The sequence below is a fragment of the Tachypleus tridentatus genome, chromosome 13 (genome assembly GCF_004210375.1).
Source record: "Tachypleus tridentatus isolate NWPU-2018 chromosome 13, ASM421037v1, whole genome shotgun sequence".
In the NCBI taxonomy this organism is placed as follows: domain Eukaryota; kingdom Metazoa; phylum Arthropoda; class Merostomata; order Xiphosura; family Limulidae; genus Tachypleus; species Tachypleus tridentatus.
In genome coordinates this window covers 209,608,747-209,628,184 of record NC_134837.1, presented here as the reverse complement: position 1 = coordinate 209,628,184, position 19,438 = coordinate 209,608,747, and positions in this window count along the sequence as shown.

Genomic DNA, 19,438 nt, shown 5'->3' with positions numbered 1-19,438 from the left:
CATGACAGCGATTCGAACCCGTGACGCTCAGATTACGGGTCGAGCGCCCTAACCACCTGGCCATCCCGAGCCTTAATATTATTTCAGTGACACGAATATCAACCTGTCTGCAAATGACACAAGTATCAACCCTTAAAAGACGCAAATACTAACCACTTCTTAAGCGACGCATATACCAACCACTGCAGGTGGGCGAATTAAGAGTACTTGGAATTAGTCCTTTTCTTAAACAATACGATATCTTGGAGGGTTTGGTACACCAGGTGTGCTGTATCGCACTATTGTGTTACAACTGAGCTGACGGGGGGCAGCAAAATCCACAACTTCTTATAGTTTTTGTAAAAATACAATCGCAAGCCGTTATATTTACCTCCATCTGCTGTTCAGGTGTGGCTTTCCTAGGAGACGTGCGATAAGAGGTGAGTTGTGATTCTTTTAGTATGTGTACATGTTTTTGTCTAAGAACAATGGCCTGCGACTTTCTGCATGTACGAAGGTTTATCAATATTTGAATCACACAAACGTGATCAAACACAATGCATATATACACGCCAGTAGATCTTGCGTTGGCCTACTGGTTAGCGTGTTAAGCTCCGTACCGTAAGATCCAAAGGTACAAGCTCACAATGTGCAATCGAATACGCTCCACATTAACAGTTGTGGGCGAGTTAGAAAAGTGACAGTCAATCCCCCATTGGATTCGTAGTAGCAGTGTCGGCGTCTGGTATTGCTAATTGGTTGGTAGCTAACCAGCCCGTTCTATGTCCAATGGGGCTCAATTCAGGGGGGATGGGGGGTTCGTCCGTGAATGAAGATCAAAGAATGCGCTGCTCCAAGCTAAAGGGAGCGCGTGACCCATAACGTCATAGACGCCAATTAGCTGCTTAAGACGACAAAGGGAGGTGGATGACGTCTGAGTCCCATACAGTAGTACTAGAGGACGCCTTTTATGAAGGATAACTGACGCTCAGATTGAAAGTACAAAATATCGTACTTTCTTTCGGCTATAAAATGAATTAAGGTTTTTGTCAACATATTACATTGAAGTGATATTGTGTTTTAGGATATTAAAGTTTATTTATACGTCACACAATACTTTTGGTGATCCAGCTGCTACAGGGATTATATACACAAGCGGAAACATTCGCGTCTAGGTGTGTGAAATGGCTTTGCCGTCAAATTTTTCTGGTCCAACTGACTCACTACTTTAAAGATTAGGCATTGTTAAGTGATAAAACGTAACTCCAAGTTACATAATAATTTTTGTATCTTATATTAAGTCTATAGAACTATAGGAGTTTGCTGTTTGGTTTTAAAATAAAGCCACCGCGGCGAATCGAACACCGGATTTTAGCGTTGTAAGATCGTAAACTTATCATTGTTCACCAATAAATAAAGTATTGGAACAGCTTCCTCCTCACCCCGTTGTCGTTCACTCAATATCTCTTCCACACTTATTTTATTTCATACTATCCATTGGACCGAAGTTATCTAAATTTATAATTAATAAACGACTATTTTATAACACTAAATGTTGCTTCCCTGACATGTAATTGTAAAAAACGCCCATAAAGACTGCAAAACACATCATGTTAAATCGCTTTATTTGTTTTGAATTTCGTGCAAAACTATATGAGGACTATCTGCGCTAGCCAACTCATGAGCTACTTTTATTTTAAAAAATCGCAAATAAGCATGTATCTCTTTGTAGATCCAACAAACAATAATGTCAAATTGGATGAAGATCTGTCAATAGAGGGCCAAGTGGTGGTAAAAAGTACAAAAACGCCAAAAAAAATCGCTGAACACAAAGCTAAAAATTTGTATGTACCCCTTATGGACGTAATGAACCTCCATAACAGTTTTGGCGAAGATCCATCCACCCTCTGCGAAGTAATTATATAGACATACAACAGACAATACTGTTATATTCATATAGATAAATAGTTACATGGATATACAACAGGCAGTACTGTTATATTTATATAGATTACCAATCGCCAGCTCGTGATCTCCAAGGTAATACACACATATATATACATTACAATTTTGTGAAACTACAAAAATATGATTTTACAGAAAATCGCCCACGTATTTCCGGGCGTAAGTGAAGAAGTATACTCTTGCTTTTAACGTTCTTTTTTTAAATCCGTCAAAAATCCCTAATTTTGAAAACAAAATTGTCGAACTTTTGAAATATAGACATCGGGGACGATTATTGTTAGATAAAATAAATTAAAGATGTCAGCACAAGTTTCACCAATGAGACCTGCTGTTCGAAACACCAGATCATTACACGACATACAAGAACTTTTCGGCTATACATCTATGGCCATGTCCGGCGCGACATATTTTGCCGCCCTGTTCAAATAATGACTGTGACCCCCACGAACTTTCCGTGACTCATCTGTAAGCAGCAACAGTTCTAACTTTACCGTAGAATTCCGATTTTAACTGATACGAAAATTGTTTCCTGGGCAAGGAAGCAGCTGACGATCATAATCACATTTTGACATTAATTTTTATCGCCCTCCCCCTAGAACCTGCCGCCCTGTACTGCACCTCCCGGTGGCGCCGACCATGCTTTCATTTCACTAGATAAAAACGTTCACCTCATACTAATGCACCAAGTTTTAAAATGTAAGCTCTGTTTGTTTGTTTGTTTTGAATTTCGCGCAAAGATACATGTCACCCAGTGACTCAGCGGTATGTTTGCGGACTTACAACGCTAAAAACCGGGTTTAGATACCCGTGGTGAGCAGAGCACAGAAAGCCCATTGTGTAGCTTTGTGCTTAATTCAAAACAACAACAACAGCAAAACTACACGAGATCTTCTGTGGTCCATCACTGACCGTTCTCTGTGAAAACATCCCAAACGTTGTTGATCCCATAATTCCACAGACCCAGATTTCGATTTTTGTCAATGCGTTTGTTTGTTTTAATTTCGCGTAAAGCTAGTCGAGGGCTATCTGCGCTAGCCATCCCTAATTTAGCAGTGTAATACTAGAGGGAAGACAGCTAGTCATCACCCCCACCGCCAACTCTTGGGCTACTCTTTTAACCAACGAATTTTGGGATTGACCGTAACATTATAACGCCACCACGGCTGAAAGGGCAAGCATATTTCGTGTGACGGGGGATTCGAAATTAGTTCTGAACTGGTGAATATTGTAACTGAGTGGTAAATTTGTTGTGATACCTGTCTGTCTGCACCGTTTCTGTAACATTACGCTGTGACAGACGCGCCGATAAGCAAACAATTCTCTCATTAATACAACAGTTGTATTTACAGACGATCTTCGATAAGCTATCACCCATGTTTTGGTAGCTTGTTGGAGTCCCTTTCTTTTGACAGGGGTAGGCTAGACGAAGAAAAAAGTAACCCCAACTAATTTCCTAAAACCGGGTAATTATCTGGGTTGAGTCACTGAACCTGAAGTGCTTTGTTTGTTTGCTTTATTTCCTCACAAAGCTACTAGAAGGATATATTTGCGCCAGTCGTCCGTAATTCTGAAGTGACAGAATGGAGAGAAAACAGCCAGCACTGAGGCTTAGAAAACTTTTGTCAGATCGAATAGTGAGATTTGAATGTCATACTTATTTACGGCAGCCTCAAAGTCCTCAGCGCAATTTGTGTGTGTGTGTGGTAACGGGACACAAAACATGAAATCTCAGTTCCGCAGTTCGGCACGTTAATAACTGAGCTGTTCTTGCCTCTCCCTCCCCAAGTATCTTTAATTATCTACAAAAAAAATTTTGCCATCTTCACAAGCCCGGCATGGCCAGGTGGTTAAGGTACTCGACTCATAATCTAAGGATGGGTTCGAGGGTTCGAATCCCCTCACACCAAACATGCTCGCCCTTTCAGTTATGCGGGCGTTATAATGTGACGGTCAATTCCACTATTCGTTAGTAAAATAATAGCCCAAGAGTTGGCGGTGGGTGGTGATGACTAGCTGCCTTTCCTCTAGTCTTTCACAGCTAAATTAGGGACGGCTGGCGCAGATAGCCCTTGTGTAGCTTTGCGCGAAATTCAAACAAACAACCTTCACATTTTAATATTCCATTTATTATGAGCTCTAATGGTTTCTTCCTTTGTTTATTTATAATTAAGCACAAAGCTACACAAAGGGTTATCTTTGCTCTGCCCACCATGGATATCGAAACCCGGTTTTTTTAGTGATGTAAGTCGACAGACTTACCGCTGTGCCACTGGAGGGGGGGCAAATTAGTGAAACTTTCCTAAATACAGAATATTTAATAGAACAGGACTCTTTATTTTAAAGTAAGACACAATTTCTTAAATACAATTAGGAGAAAATAAATAATACGACCCACGTAAAAAAAAATCCTCCGCAGGGTCTACGAAAGTATTCTGTTTCAGAAGTAAATAAAATCAAAATTAAGATTATGAAATATTTTGATTTCTTGCCTTTGAAGTTCATGTATCACGCTGTTTTGTAGTTTACAGGGTGCATAATTTTTCTCGTGATTCATGGCATGCGCACGTTTTACTAATATTACGATATAACAATTTGCAACTTTATGTATTCCTTATATGACGTTATTTTAGTGTCTACTGACTCACTAACAGACAACACATTGCGGTATGGTGGTGTTAGTGGTTAAACCAGATGAACCTTCCAGGCGGTTTCTGGGGAATTAGCAGCTAACAGATGGGATTTCCCATACATCTCGAAATCCAAAGCGTTTTTGTCAGTTAAAAAACTGAAATATAGGTACATCGCTTAAAAAACAAAATGGCTTTTTACATAAATCTCATTGATAAGAAATAACACCAGGAGGACAGTGTCCTATTAAAAGATAAATAAAACTCTGAAGTGTATTGAAAAAGGGAAAGAAAAAAAGGGGTCTTAGCTTCCTCTCATGATGGTCTGTAGGGTCTTTCACTTCCAACCTCAACTAAACAAACTTACCTTTTCTTCAACTTGGGTTTAAAAACGTTGTTATTACTTTCTCTAATCTGTGTTAGTTTATTAACCCTTGTCTTAATTTTGCTTTTCAGAGCAGACGATGTATATTTTATAATAGTTGACAAAACCAACAGTGATTAATACGTAAGATTAAGTATTTTTTGTGTATTTGTTCTTTAACACAAGCCAGCGCTCTGTTCGCCACTGGGAACAAACTCAAAAGTTTATCATTGTAAAATATTATTTATTTATAATATCTAAATAAACAGTCGTGACATATGCCTACCCTGTCTCCTGCCATCTAAAGTAACTTTTATAGCGCTCTTTATTTTATTGAAAACCAAGAACTTCTGATAAAGAGCGGGAAAAAAATGGGAGGGCGCGCTCAACTCCTATAAAAAGTTCCTGGGAACCGCCCAGGCTGGCCTAGTCGTAGCCCTGAAACACACAATGAAAACCTATTATACTCTGGTGCAGAATATGAAACACTGCGAGATTTCTAAATAGAAACACATCCACTAGACTCCCAATGGTACAGCGATATATCTGTGGACTTACAACGCTAAAAACTGGGTTTCGATACCCGTGGTGGGCATATTACAGATAGCCCATTGTGTAACTTTATGCTTAATTCAAAACAACGACTCCACTACGATTAAAGACAATTAGAATCACACAGGTAATACAAACTAATTTACAACACCCATCGCTGTGTTACTCTCATATCATCAAACAGTGGAATCTTACAGTCACTGTTATAACATACCCACAGCTTCAAAGTGAGAAATATCGGCTTTTGCGGTCGTGGAATGCGAACCATGAGCATTCACATTCACAATAAAGGCACTTTAAACATCAGGTCATGCCGAGCTCTAGTGTGCTGTATTTTACGATTTTTCGTGACGTTAAAACTAGGTACTGAAATAATTAAAACAAAAGCGATAAAAATAAAAGATACAAATATTAAAATACCTGTCAAAAAATAACTTAGGTGTTAACTTATTGTTTTCTATGGCTACAGATTTATTGCAAGTATATATTTATGTGAACAGGATGAAAACAAAACCTGTGGATGAGGAAATTAAAAAAGCAGTACGGCATGTTTGAACCTAACGTACAACCTAAGTTAATCTGAAGTCAAAGCTAGTTTAATCGAACATTCGTTTTGTAGACATCCATTCAATCTTACTTCACATGCTTCGTTCACTGTTGACGAGAGTAAATCGTCGTGTAAATAATGGGTGAATTGTTTTAAGATGACGCTCCCTTTGTCTCCCAGTTAAAGTATCCAACGCGACGAGTGGTTGTCCCTGACACGTACAACCAATACAAGATGCTGACTGATGAGAGTCCTGTCTGAAAACTGATTATCAAATACAATGCAGCCTCTGGAGAACATGGAAGAGACCTCTCTCTAATCAGCTATAATTATATAAATATCCCCACGAGTACTACTTTCAGAAAGCTAGCATGAGGAAGATTTTATTTTATAAAAACAAAACACAAACGGCCCATGTCTCTGAGTCACTTTATTCAACAATAGCACAACTGCGCCATACAGCAGATAGTACTAGAAACGCCTGTGTTTTGAATGTTGTTTTCATAACCTACCATTTAAGCCCAATTTGCTTGACCACGTAAGAACGATTCATACTTTAAAGTCAGTGTTGCAGTATCATCTATATTATTCCATTATATGCCTAAGTCCGAAGGAATCGCGTCGTTTTTCATCTTTTGAATGACAAAATATAGAAACGATTCTAACCTACTTACTTTCGATGATATGTCCATGTTTTCCCACCGGACATACTCCATTAAAAATAGGAACTCCATTTTTAAAATTCATTATTCTATTGGTAAATTCTGTATAATAAAACTGGGCATTATGAAAACTAACGTATAGAACAATTATATCAGAAAACAAAATTCTTTTAATTTGAGCCTAATCAGAGATGTCGCAAGATGCTTAAACGATTCAGGGATTGGGTCTAGAACTCGTGGGTCTTGTCCGCGTTTCAGTATATATATCGGCCATGGTTTTCCATTCTTATTTTCCAAGGCAAACTGGGGTTTCGGGCTAATGTCAAATAGAACCAGGCTGCGCTAGCACCAAACGACGCCATTGAATCAAATTATGTTTTAATTTATAAGTGACAGACGATACATTATGAAAGCTAAACGTGCAAGTCTACACACCTTGTTTAAAAATTTATTATGTATTTTTGTTACATTTTTTGCCTCTTAGTGACATAGCAGTATGTCTACAGACTTATAATGCTAAAAACTAGGTTTCGATACCCGTGAGCCCGGCATGGCCAGTTGGTTAAGGCACTCAACTCGTAATTTGAGGGTCGCTGGTTCGAATCCCCGTCACACCAAACATGCTCGCCCTTTCAGCCATGGGGGCGTTATAATGTGACGGACAATCCCACTTTTTCGTAGGCTAAAGAGTAGCCCAAGAGTTGGCGGTGGGTGGTGATGACTAGCTGCCTTCCCTCTAGTATTACACTGTTAAATTAAAGACGGCTAGCGCAGATAGCCTTCGTGTGGCTTTGCGGGAAATTTAAAACAAACCGAACGATACCCATGATGGGCAGAGCACGGATAGCCCATTGTGTAGTTTTGTGCTTAATTCTAAACAAACAAAGCATTTTTGAGCACGAACTAATATCACAATCATCTTTTGCTGAAATAGTGAAGTGAACACTTCTGTGTAACAAACTGCTGATGATGTACAGCAACACGGGAAGATAGTACTGATAGCATACTGTCATTATCACAACAAGAAACCGTATGGTAATGGTAGCTCTGAACGGCCATAAGGAAGTCTCTGTTAAAGTCGTCATGTAATTCAGTGCAAAGTGAACAGATGTAGGGATTTCGTCATATTCTTATAACACTTGTTGTAAATAAAAATACTTGGTATAGTAAGAGAGACAGTTAAATAACGCTGATTGAAATCTTTTTTTTAATTTTTTACAACTGAGATGGTACCTTGGCTGGTTTAAAACTAACCTAAACTATCAGAAAAATAACAGACTGAAAGAAAATAACAAACGATACGAGGTTTACACCCCTACACCCCTCTTTTCCTTATGATAAAACCACCCAGGAGCGACATCGTGATCCCTTAGAAGCCCACGTGCGCTGACGTGGAAACAGCCGATACATTCAACCAGACATTCGAATTTTCCTCCACTTAATTTCTGTCAGTACGAATTAGTTATGGTTGATCAGTAATAAACAGTGTGTCATGTTCCACTAGTTGTGAGCTGCAGTGTTTGTTTTTTCACAATACTCTATATTTTCACTCAGTTTACCTCCATATCTATCTCTAACATCCACGTAATAAATCATTGTTTACGTATATGACGAATTGTCAAACTCAACAGAAAACATCTTCACTTTTTAATAGATATTGTTTACAAAAGCTTCCGAGCGAATATTGTCGTCCATCCCTCGCGCCATAAGTGCACAGAGTTAAGCAGTTATGACAAAGTGGTTTAATACTAGGTGTTAAAATGAACTTATTTAAACGGAATCCCACTTAGACCAACGTGGATTTCAGTTTTTGCCATTTCATTATTTCTAATAAGGTTGTTAAAGTGACTTCTTCAATTGATCCACTTTTCACCTTTTATCATAGAATTAGTTCTAATAAGCGGTTAACATTTCTATAAAAAGAATCCCACTTTTACCTTTTGCAACAGAATTATTTCTAACAAGGTACTAAAATAATTTCTTTGAGTGGATTGATTTCTTGATTCAAAACAAGGCCTTTAGTTTTTGTCACAGAATTAATACTAAACGCCCAGAAGTCTGGACATAGGAAGTTTTATTGTGTTTGTTTGAATTGTTATTGGTGTGTTAATTTGTTGCTCCAGATTTTGATTCAATTGATCAGTTTTTGATTATTCTTCACCATTAGTTTAATGTTGTGTTGCGTTACTTTGAGTTCTTAAAAAGTGGTTTGGTTTAGTTTATGAATCTTGCGTCAAGCTACACGAGGGCTATCTGTTTTCATAAGTTTGAAGACTGTGGGAACACTTAGGCCACGTTTACAAATGACAATAAGTGTGTACACTGACTCAAAAGTGTAAGACTAAATGGAAGGCAGCTGATCATCACCACCAATCGCCAACTCTTGGGCTACTCTTTACCAACGAATAATTGGATTGACCGCACATTATAACGCCCCCACGGCGGAAAGGACGAGCATGCTTGGAGTGATGATTCGAACCCGCAACCCTCAGATTGCGAGTCGAGTACCCTAACCACTTGGCCATGCCAGGCTCTGTTAGAAAGTGCCTTAGTAACAAGCGATAAGTGGCGTGCGGAAGGTCTATAGTTTAAATCCGAGTCAGAAAAATACAAGGGTTAGATTACTAAAGTGTTAAGTTAGTTCGCAAGTCGCATTAACAGTAGATATGTTGCTTACACGTAAACTGTGTTGCTTTATTGTAATGTACGGAAACTCAAGTTTTATAAAATCCAAGTTATGATGACAATAAACTCATCTGAAGTGAAAATGAATTCTGAAGACGTCTTTAAAATACAAAGTCCAACTTAGTATAAATTTAACTTTTATTGAATTAAATATTATTTTAAGCAAAATAGATCTTGTAAACAGAAATATATATTTATTCTAGCCTATTAATTATTGATTCTTGTGAACATCGACTATTTAATCGGAAGACCTACCCACTTGTTTGGCAACTTCTGTTGGTTTACAAGAAACACCAATGTCAAATAAAGCTTTAGAAATTGGTTCTTAGGCTAAATAACATGCGTTTCTTGTATAGTTATCGATTATTCAGCTGTTCATCAAATGTAAACAGTGTGTGCTGGAAATTTATGTTTTCATTAGATAAAGGTGATCAAATACCAAAGTTGATTTACGAGTTTCTTCGACCACAAGCTCCTGCCTTAATATATCGACATATCTTCATTTCCATTGAATTTAAGCTCATTCTAAAATCTAAATATCGGCCTAAACTTTAAACGGGCAGTTAAGAAATGATTGTTCTTATCGTGTCATTACAAAGAAATAGTATTAACTTCTTCAATGTCTTGCTATTGAATCTTACAATAACGATAAGTTTGTGCGTGTTCCGTTTTGAATCTATCAGAGGATAATTAATTTATTAGAGTCTGTTTGTCTTTGAATTTTGTGCGAAACTACACGAAGGCTATCTGCGCTAGCCGTTCCTAATTTAGCAGAGTGAGAGAAGAGGGAAGGCAGCTGGTCGTCACAACCCACCACCAACTCTTGGACTATTCTTTTACCAACGAATGGTGGGACTAACCATTATATTATAACGCCCCAATGGCTGAAAGGGTGAGCATACTTAGTGTGATGAGGATCGAACTCGTGACCCTCAGGTTGCGAGTCGAGCGCCCCATAACCAGCTGGCCATGCTGGGTCAGTCTTCTTGAAGTCACTAAAAAGATAACAAGGGCTCTTTAAGTATTATTGCAAACTATATTTTTAATGCTGTAACTAATTTGTTTCCAAGTGGAAGTTGCAAGTCATAGTAATGACGTTATGATCAAATACGCCAAGAAAGTTCTAAAGATGTGACGTCAAGTTTTCTAGTAAATTCGAGGGAATGTCATAAATATGGGATAAATGAAATACTTAAGAGATGTTTCCAGCTGGTAGAGTGAATCATTCTGTATGTCTTCATTTCAGATAACTACCATTGATATTGAGTTGCTTTGAGCAAGCAAATTCACTTTTGAGTCAGTGTACACAGTTAGTGTCATTTGTAAACGTGGTCTAAGAGTTCTTACAGTCTTCAAACTTATAAAAGCATTAAAGAAGAAGCAAAATAAATGGTTATCAGCTGCGAGGACTGGGCACCGAGTTATTTTATCAACATAATTTTTAAAACCCGCCAATGAAAGAGCAACGTTGCAACAGTTTAATTACTTTAAAACAGATATGGTTGAACTTAAGGCTTCATATAAACACTCTCTTGAACCATTGAGTTTTGTTTTATATGTCTTATCCAACTTCTGTTGTTGATGTTTTGCTAAATAGGTTTTGATTCTTTATCAAACCTTGATTTAGTTAGAACCAGTTTAAATGGCCCCGCATAGCCAGGTGGTTAAGGCACTTGACTCGTAATCTGAGGGTCGCGGGTCCGAATCCCGTCACACTAAAGATGCTTACCCTTTTAGCCGTGAGGGCATTATAATGTGACAGTCAATCTTACTATTCATTGGTAAAAGAGTAGCCCGAGAGTTGGCGGTGGGTGGTGATGACTAGCTGCCTTCCCTCTAGTCTTACACAGCTAAATTAGGGACGGCTAGCTTAGATAACCTTCGAATAGCCCTCGTGTAGCTTTGCGCGAAATTCTAAACAAACTTTACAAACGTTTTTCCTTCACCCTCTTCTCACAAATAAATAACTAAATAATAAATGTATGCTAAAATCCGCAATTTGTTTTTAGGTCATTAAAACAGAAATACGATTTTACAACTGCCAATCAGTAATCTGAAGAGTCACTTTAACCTCTGTGATTCGCTATTCTCGAGTTTTTAGGAATGTCTATCATTATCTGCTGTTTATGTGATTATATTCCTAAAAACAACAATAAATTACAAAGTCTTTGTGCTGCCATGTGTATTTTCTGGCGCGAATTATCTAAACTTACGGATTTGCTGACTAGTCTGAACGAAAAGTAAAAATTACCAGCATATTCTTCGAAAGTATCGTAATTAGTTATGCTAGGTTTGGCTCGGATTTCACTCAAAGCTACGTGAGGGCTATCTGCGCTAGTCGTCCCTAATTTAGCAATGTAGGACTAGAGGGAAGGCAACTAGTCATCACCACTCTTTTACCAATGAATAGTGGGACTGATCGTGACATTATAACGTCCCATTGCTAAAAGGGTATGTTTGGTGGGGCGGGGATTCAAATCCGTAGCCTTCACATTGGAAGTCAAGCGCCCTAACCACCTAGCCATAGCGATTCTGGTTATGCAGCCACCATAACCATCTCTGAAATCAGTTAAAGTTGTATCTACGTCAAAAACACTCTTATCATAAGTAATAGAGGAAATTTTAGACATGGATTTACAAATATAGCAAATAAGGCTGCGTGTTATTTGTAAAAACAGACCAACGATGATTATAGTACATTCTATCTGGTAAACAATGGTTTGTAGTAACTGTATGAACAAATTCACGCTATGCTAAGTGTGTTAATACACACCAGTTAGATTGAATGAATACCGTAATCTGCATATATTGGTTCAATTTTACCTGATAGTTTTACTTATCTAAAAAAAAAAAAAAGGAGTCCTACAGTTGGCTGAATGATTTTAAATGGTTGTTTCTTATAGCGCAAGGTTACACAGTGAGCTGCACGCAGGCCTTGTTGGATTTTCCTTGATGAATATTTGCTTATTTTACTCGCTCAAAAAGGAAACCCTGGTACAGAAAAAAAAAAACCTTAAATGAAAATCAGTTGTATTTTAAAAGGTTGTTGCTTGTTATTTTTTATAGCGCAGGGCTACATAATGAATTGCACGCAGATCTTGTTGGAATTTTCTTCATGGATATTTGTGTTATCTTGCTCGCTCAAGAAGGAAACCCTGGTACAGAAAAACTATTAAGAACCTTGCTGAATCTTACCCACTGGAAATTACAAAAATAGTTTTAACTTTATAAAGAATAATAAGAAACTGAGATTTTAAACAATTAGCTGCAAAGTAAACTTGCTGATCTGTGGGGCTGAAAATGGATGGCTGTGTATAGAAAGCCTTTGTGTTGCCTCTCAAGAAATTAAAATATCAGCAGAAAGAAAATGGCGCTGTTTTGAGATTTCTTGATGAGTTTGTTTGTTAACTGCATTTCGCGTTTTCTTGTACGGCCAATAAGACGATTCAAAATGTTCACGTAAATACCGAGACTTTTTAAACAGTTAGGCTTCGTTTACAAAATGGCGTATGACTGATAAATCATTTCCGACAATCCTATTTCAATAAAAAATACATATATGTGAAATTCAGCGAGTGGAGCCCTGGACTTCGGAGCTGGCGACTAAGTCAGCTTGAAAGTAGTCGAGATTAAATAATGTCATATTTCTTGTCTGTCATGCAGGAAACACAAAACAAAGATGGTAACAAATGATATCAGTTGCATTTTTTCATCTTTGTACTTTTTTTTGGGGGAGGGTCTATAACCGATAAAGTTGTGAACCTTCAGGCAACTTGGTTCAGGAATAGTTTATGAAAATATGTTTAAACATTCGGTGGAGTTTTACGAACCTTGACGATGTTTCTATAGGGTTAAGCTTTAATTGGCTGGCTCCTAAATGGATTTTGTTCACCATAGTATCTAGATAATTGTATTCACCCTAGAAGGAGCCTCTGGTATATAAGAATTAACAACAAGGCCATAAAACGCTCTTTGTAGAACTCAAGTACACCAACGGGAGGTAGCAACTGCAAGGCTTAGAAACATTACAATAAAACTCTGGTTCTATTAATGTTATATCGATAAATTCATCGCGTGGCACACTTTATCAAGAAGAAAATCCTTCAAAAAATAAATTTGGAATTCTGTTTATTGTTTTTCAGTCCAGGAATGATTGACCATTTGAACTTTTATTTCAGGAGTGTTTGGAGCATTGTTCCTTTACGATCTATGCTTATTAATAAATAGCCGTAAAAAATCAACCCCGTTACTTTATGGGGGTTTTGGTAACCAGGGGTCACATCGTTTATTCTTTTCTGAGGCCCTTCACCACCCATATAGCCACGTTTTGTTTTTTACCCTTTTTCAGCCTCTTTCCGTGTCTAGTGTGGTCTGTTATTAGGGCGCTCGGCTCGCAATCTGCGAGTTGCAGGTTCGAATCCCGTCACCAAAAATGTTCATCCTTTCAACCGTAAGAGTTAACTCCAGTTCTCGTTAATATAATTAGCCCAAGAGTTGGTGATTAGTGGTATGGACTATCTGCTTTCCATCTAGTGTACCATTTCTTCATTAGAGACGGCTAGTGTAGGTATTTTTTTCGAGTAATATTACGTGGAATTCAACAAACTAAAACTCCCTTCTTCGCCTCCTACAAGTTAAAGAATATATCATAATGATAAGAGCAATCCCATGGATATATGAGCTTTCTTTTATGCATGTGTTTGCTAATCATCTGTACGTAAGTTACATTCACCATTCAAGTAACCTATGTCGTTGCTACGAAGTAACCTATTTAAAGAATCGATAAGCAAAAGAAAATCTCGTCGAATATCGATGCTTACGAGATCAAGTGCTATCAATAATCAATGTTAGATTAAATCGTATTCTGTTCTGGAGACAAAATAGTGTCTTTTAACTTACCAAAACAAGTAAAATCGTCTCTGGTGTAGTCCCATGGGATCGCGAGGGAGGGCAACCAACTTACATATGTACAAGGGGAGACGTTACTCCCATAATTCCTCTGTAATTTATTTCATGTGATGCGCTCTGATATTCGAATGCAGACCTACAGGACTGTAAACGTTGTCTTATATGGAACCTGTAGGTTACAAAAAGGTCTATCTTTAGCTTAAAGTCCTCTATCTTACTGCTTATACCTCAACTTTTAATATGGAAAAAATAAATTATATACAAGTACGAAATATACACAGTGAAGGAAAATTTTACAAAGGTTAACAACACAATTTAATAAGATGAAGATATGAAAAGAAAGAGAACCAATGTATTATTTAAAAGTGGAAGTTTTTTCAACATATGTAGACTTATTTTTAACAACCGTGCATTGAAGGAATAATTTATGAACGTATTTGAATAGGGCATATAATATAATAGTTTGCAGTTCATCGCATATTGTAATTCCATCAAATTTACACCGGTCTGTAAAGTGCCTAAGGCACAATTTTCTCTTTTTCTTTTTTTTTCCAAGTGGGCAAAATAAAGTTAAAATATCTGCTTTCTAGAAGGGCAGTGTCATTATTTAGGGCATAAGTATATATTGAAATATTTGCACTGTGCCCCCGCGCGGACTCGAAATCCGGATTTGATCAGTAGAAGTCTTAAGAATGTACAATCCTCGTCAGAGGAGGAACTTTCCGATTAACCATCAAATAAACGACTTGGTTATATACCATTTAACACAACCAGGGCGCACATATTGTGTCATGTTGAATAATGTTCGTATTACCAACACTCAAAGTTAAGAACTGACCGAAGATATTAGGTGAAACCAATAATTTGTTTTTAGTTACAACAATTAGAGGACTACAACAAAAATAATTAGAGGGACTAATTACATTGTTGTGGTGTTATTGTTCAGAATTTTTTCTCTGACTCATACCCTATTAGAAACTCTAATCGACAAATTCTTGGTCCCCCAAGCAATTTGGCGAATAAATTAGTTTAGAAAGATGTGTTTATAAATCTAATGGGACCAGTGTTTCTGGAGACATTGTTGACACACATTAGCTCGTGCACGTTACGTCTTATTAAGGACTCTAATCGGCAAATTCATGATCCTACAAACAATATAGCTAATAAATTAGTTTAGAAAGATGTGTTTAAGAACCTAATGGGACCAGTGTTTCTAGAGACATTGTTGAGACATATTAGCTCGTGCACGTTACGTCTTATTAGGGACTCTAATCGGCAAATTCATGGTCCTACAAACAATATAGCTAATAAATTAGTTTAGAAAGATGTGTTTATAAACCTAATGGGACCAGTGTTTCTAGAGACATTGTTGAGACACATTAGCTCGTGCCCGTTACGTCGTTATCGGTCTAATAAATTAGTTTAGAAAGATGTGTTTATTAATGGGACTCTAATGCACGGCTTATTAATAATCGGCAAATATATGATCCTACAAACAATATAGCTAATAAATTAGTTTAGAAAGATGTGTTTAAGAACCTAATGGGACCAGTGTTCCTCGAGACATTGTTGAGACACATTAGCTCGTGCCCGTTACGTCTTATTAGGGACTCTAATCGGCAAATTCATGGTCCTACAAACAATATAGCTAATAAATTAGTTTAGAAAGATGTGTTTATAAACCTAATGGGACCAGTGTTTCTAGAGACATTGTTGAGACACATTAGCTCGTGCACGTTACGTCTTATTAGGGACTCTAATCGGCAAATTCATGGTCCTACAAACAATATAGCTAATAAATTAGTTTAGAAAGATGTGTTTATAAACCTAATGGGACCAGTGTTTCTAGAGACATTGTTGAGACACATTAGCTCGTGCACGTTACGTCTTATTAGGGACTCTAATCGGCAAATTCATGATCCTACAAACAATATAGCTAATAAATTAGTTTAGAAAGATGTGTTTATAAACCTAATGGGACCAGTGTCCCTAGAGACATTGTTGAGACACGTTAGCTCGTGCACGTTATGTCTTATTAGGGACTCTAATCGGAAAATTCATGGTCCTACAAACAATATAGCTAATAAATTAGTTTAGAAAGATGTGTTTATAAACATAATGGGACCAGTGTTTCTAGAGACATTGTTGAGACACATTAGCTCGTGCACGTTACGTCTTATTAGGGACTCTAATCGGTAAATTCATGGTCCTACAAACAATATAGCTAATAAATTAGTTTAGAAAGATGTGTTTATAAACCTAATGGGACCAGTGTTCCTAGAGACATTGTTGAGACACATTAGCTCGTGCACGTTACGTCTTATTAGGGACTCTAATCGGCAAATTCATGGTCCTACAAACAATATAGCTAATAAATTAGTATAGAAAGATGTGTTTATAAACCTAATGGGACCAGTGTTTCTAGAGACATTGTTGAGACACATTAGCTCGTGCACGTTACGTCTTATTAGGGACTCTAATCGGTAAATTCATGGTCCTACAAACAATATAGCTAATAAATTAGTCTAGAAAGATGTGTTTATAAACCTAATGGGACCAGTGTTTCCAGAAACATTGTTGAGACACATTAGCTCGTGCACGTTACGTCTTATTAGGGACTCTAATCGGAAAATTCATGGTCCTACAAACAATATAGCTAATAAATTAGTTTAGAAGGATGTGTTTATAAACCTAATTGGACCAGTGTTCCCAGAGACATTGTTGAGACACATTAGCTCGTGCACGTTACGTCTTATTAGGGACTCTAATCGGCAAATTCATGGTCCTACAAACAATATAGCTATTAAATTAGTTTAGAAAGGTGTGTTTAAGAACCTAATGGGACCAGTGTTCCTAGAGACATTGTTGAGACACATTAGCTCGTACACGTTACGTCTTATTAGGGACTCTAATCGGCAAATTCATGGTCCTACAAACAATATAGCTAATAAATAATAATAAATAATAATAAATAGTTTAGAGATATGTGTTTAAAAATTTCATAATATCTGTACTTTCAGGGACATTGTTAAGACACATTAATTCGTGTGGATTGCCTGTTACACGTCGCAAACTGAAAACCAGATATTCGTGAAGTTCTGCTTTGGATATTACTGGCGATAAAGAGGTCCGATTGTTGAAATCTAACTGGCACATTTTGATCGTTCGGTCTTTAGAACCAAACGTGTGTTTGTCTGACGAATTATCCATCTGTTTACCGCCACAATATCAGAAAATTTGAGTTAAAACATATTTCTCTGCTTCTAAACTATCTCTTCCTCTATGACCTCCCCGAGGAGATAGTGATTTTATCTCCACTTGTCCGATCTCATATTAAAAGTTGATCTGTTTGTTTTTAAATTTCTCGCAAAGCTACACGAGGGCTATCTACGCTAGCCGTCCCTAATTTAGTAGTGTAAAACTAGAGGGAAGACAGCTAGTCATCACCTTCCACTGCCAACACTTAGACTACTTCTTTACCAACGAATAGTGGGATTGACCGTCACATTATAACGCCCCTTGGCTAAAATGGCGAGTATGTTTGGTGTGACGGGGATTCAAACTCTCGACCCTCATAAGAAGAAAGCGAGTTCTCAAAATATCCTCCTATCTTTAATTATATTCGATATAAATATTCATTCACCCACACTTTGTCGGACTTGGGACTGTAATTCTGTTTTTATGATGTACTTTACTACCATATAATCGGAAAAAGGACTCGAGAGAAATAGACACGCTGATGTGTGAGTGAGGTATGAGTTGTATCTCTCGAGCTATGCGAGTAAACTGAGGGTAAAAATCAAGCTTAAGTGAGGGGAAAATATATCGCTGTATATGTGCAAGCCTTTTTTTCCCTCATTGTTCTGTAAGCTAAATATAGAAAATAGCTTTAATATATTAATTATGAATAATTCTTGCTTTTCACCATTTCCAACATAATACATAAACTCTACTGTTCAGTGCACTAGCTGTGATCAGTTCTTGTTTTTCAACATATTTCTCTACATTAATTACAGAGTCTAATGTTTAGTGCACTAGCTGTGATCAGTTCTTGTTTTCCAACACACTTCTCTACGTTAAATACAGAAAACTGTTCAGTGCACTAGCTGTGATCAGTTCTTGTTTTCCAACATACTTCTCTACATTAAATACAGTCTATTGTTTAGTGCACTAGCTGTGATCAGTTCTTGTTTTCCAACATACTTCTCTATGTTAAATACAGAGTCTACTGTTTAGTGCACTAGCTGTGATCAGTTCTTGTTTTCCAACATACTTCTCTATGTTAAATACAGTCTACAGTTTAATGCACTAGCTGTGATTTGTCTTTGTTTTCTAATATAAATTATTAATATAAATATTTTAGTGTTAATAACAACAACAAAGAGAAACTTCATAAACAATCTTCCTTATAATATTTCACTGTCTACTATTGTTGTAATTATTATGTTAACCTAAAGTGTACAAGACTTAATTAATGAAGTGATTCTAGATTCATAGTTTTATGTACCGTATTTTCCCCTAATAAGCCGAATTTCTGGCCCTAAATTTTGGACCTGATTTTTGGGAGTCGGCTTATTGGCCGATCACCAGCTTTGGACCAAAAAATACCGAAGACCAAAATCGGCCCCAAAATCCCACCTTTGATCTCACAGTTACGACAGGGTTATTTCAGTTGAATAAACTTTATTTATTAATAGAAAAAGGTCTATACATTACGAATGACATGTATTCATAGAAATAACAAAATTCATAAAAAAATACACACTTTAATCTCAGAAATTTATTAAAATCCATCAAATTCATCATCTTCATCGTCAGAAGCACCAAATAATAGATTTCAATCCTCGGCAAAGACGTGGTCGTCGTACGGGTCATTCTCTGGTGTTATTAGCTGAGTGAGTGGAATGTTGTCTTCCTCGTCGTCGTCCAACCACAACATATCCTCTTCCGTTCCATTTGAGATGCTGCATTTTTTAAATGACTTCTCCACAGTTTCAACACTAATATCGTCCCACGATTTCACGACCCACTCACAGACGGTAGCGAGTGATGCAGCGCGCATATTTCCGGCAGCAGTAAAACTTTGATTGCCGGAAACCATCCACTCATTCCAGCATTGACGGAGCCTGTCTTAAAAGGTTTATTTAAA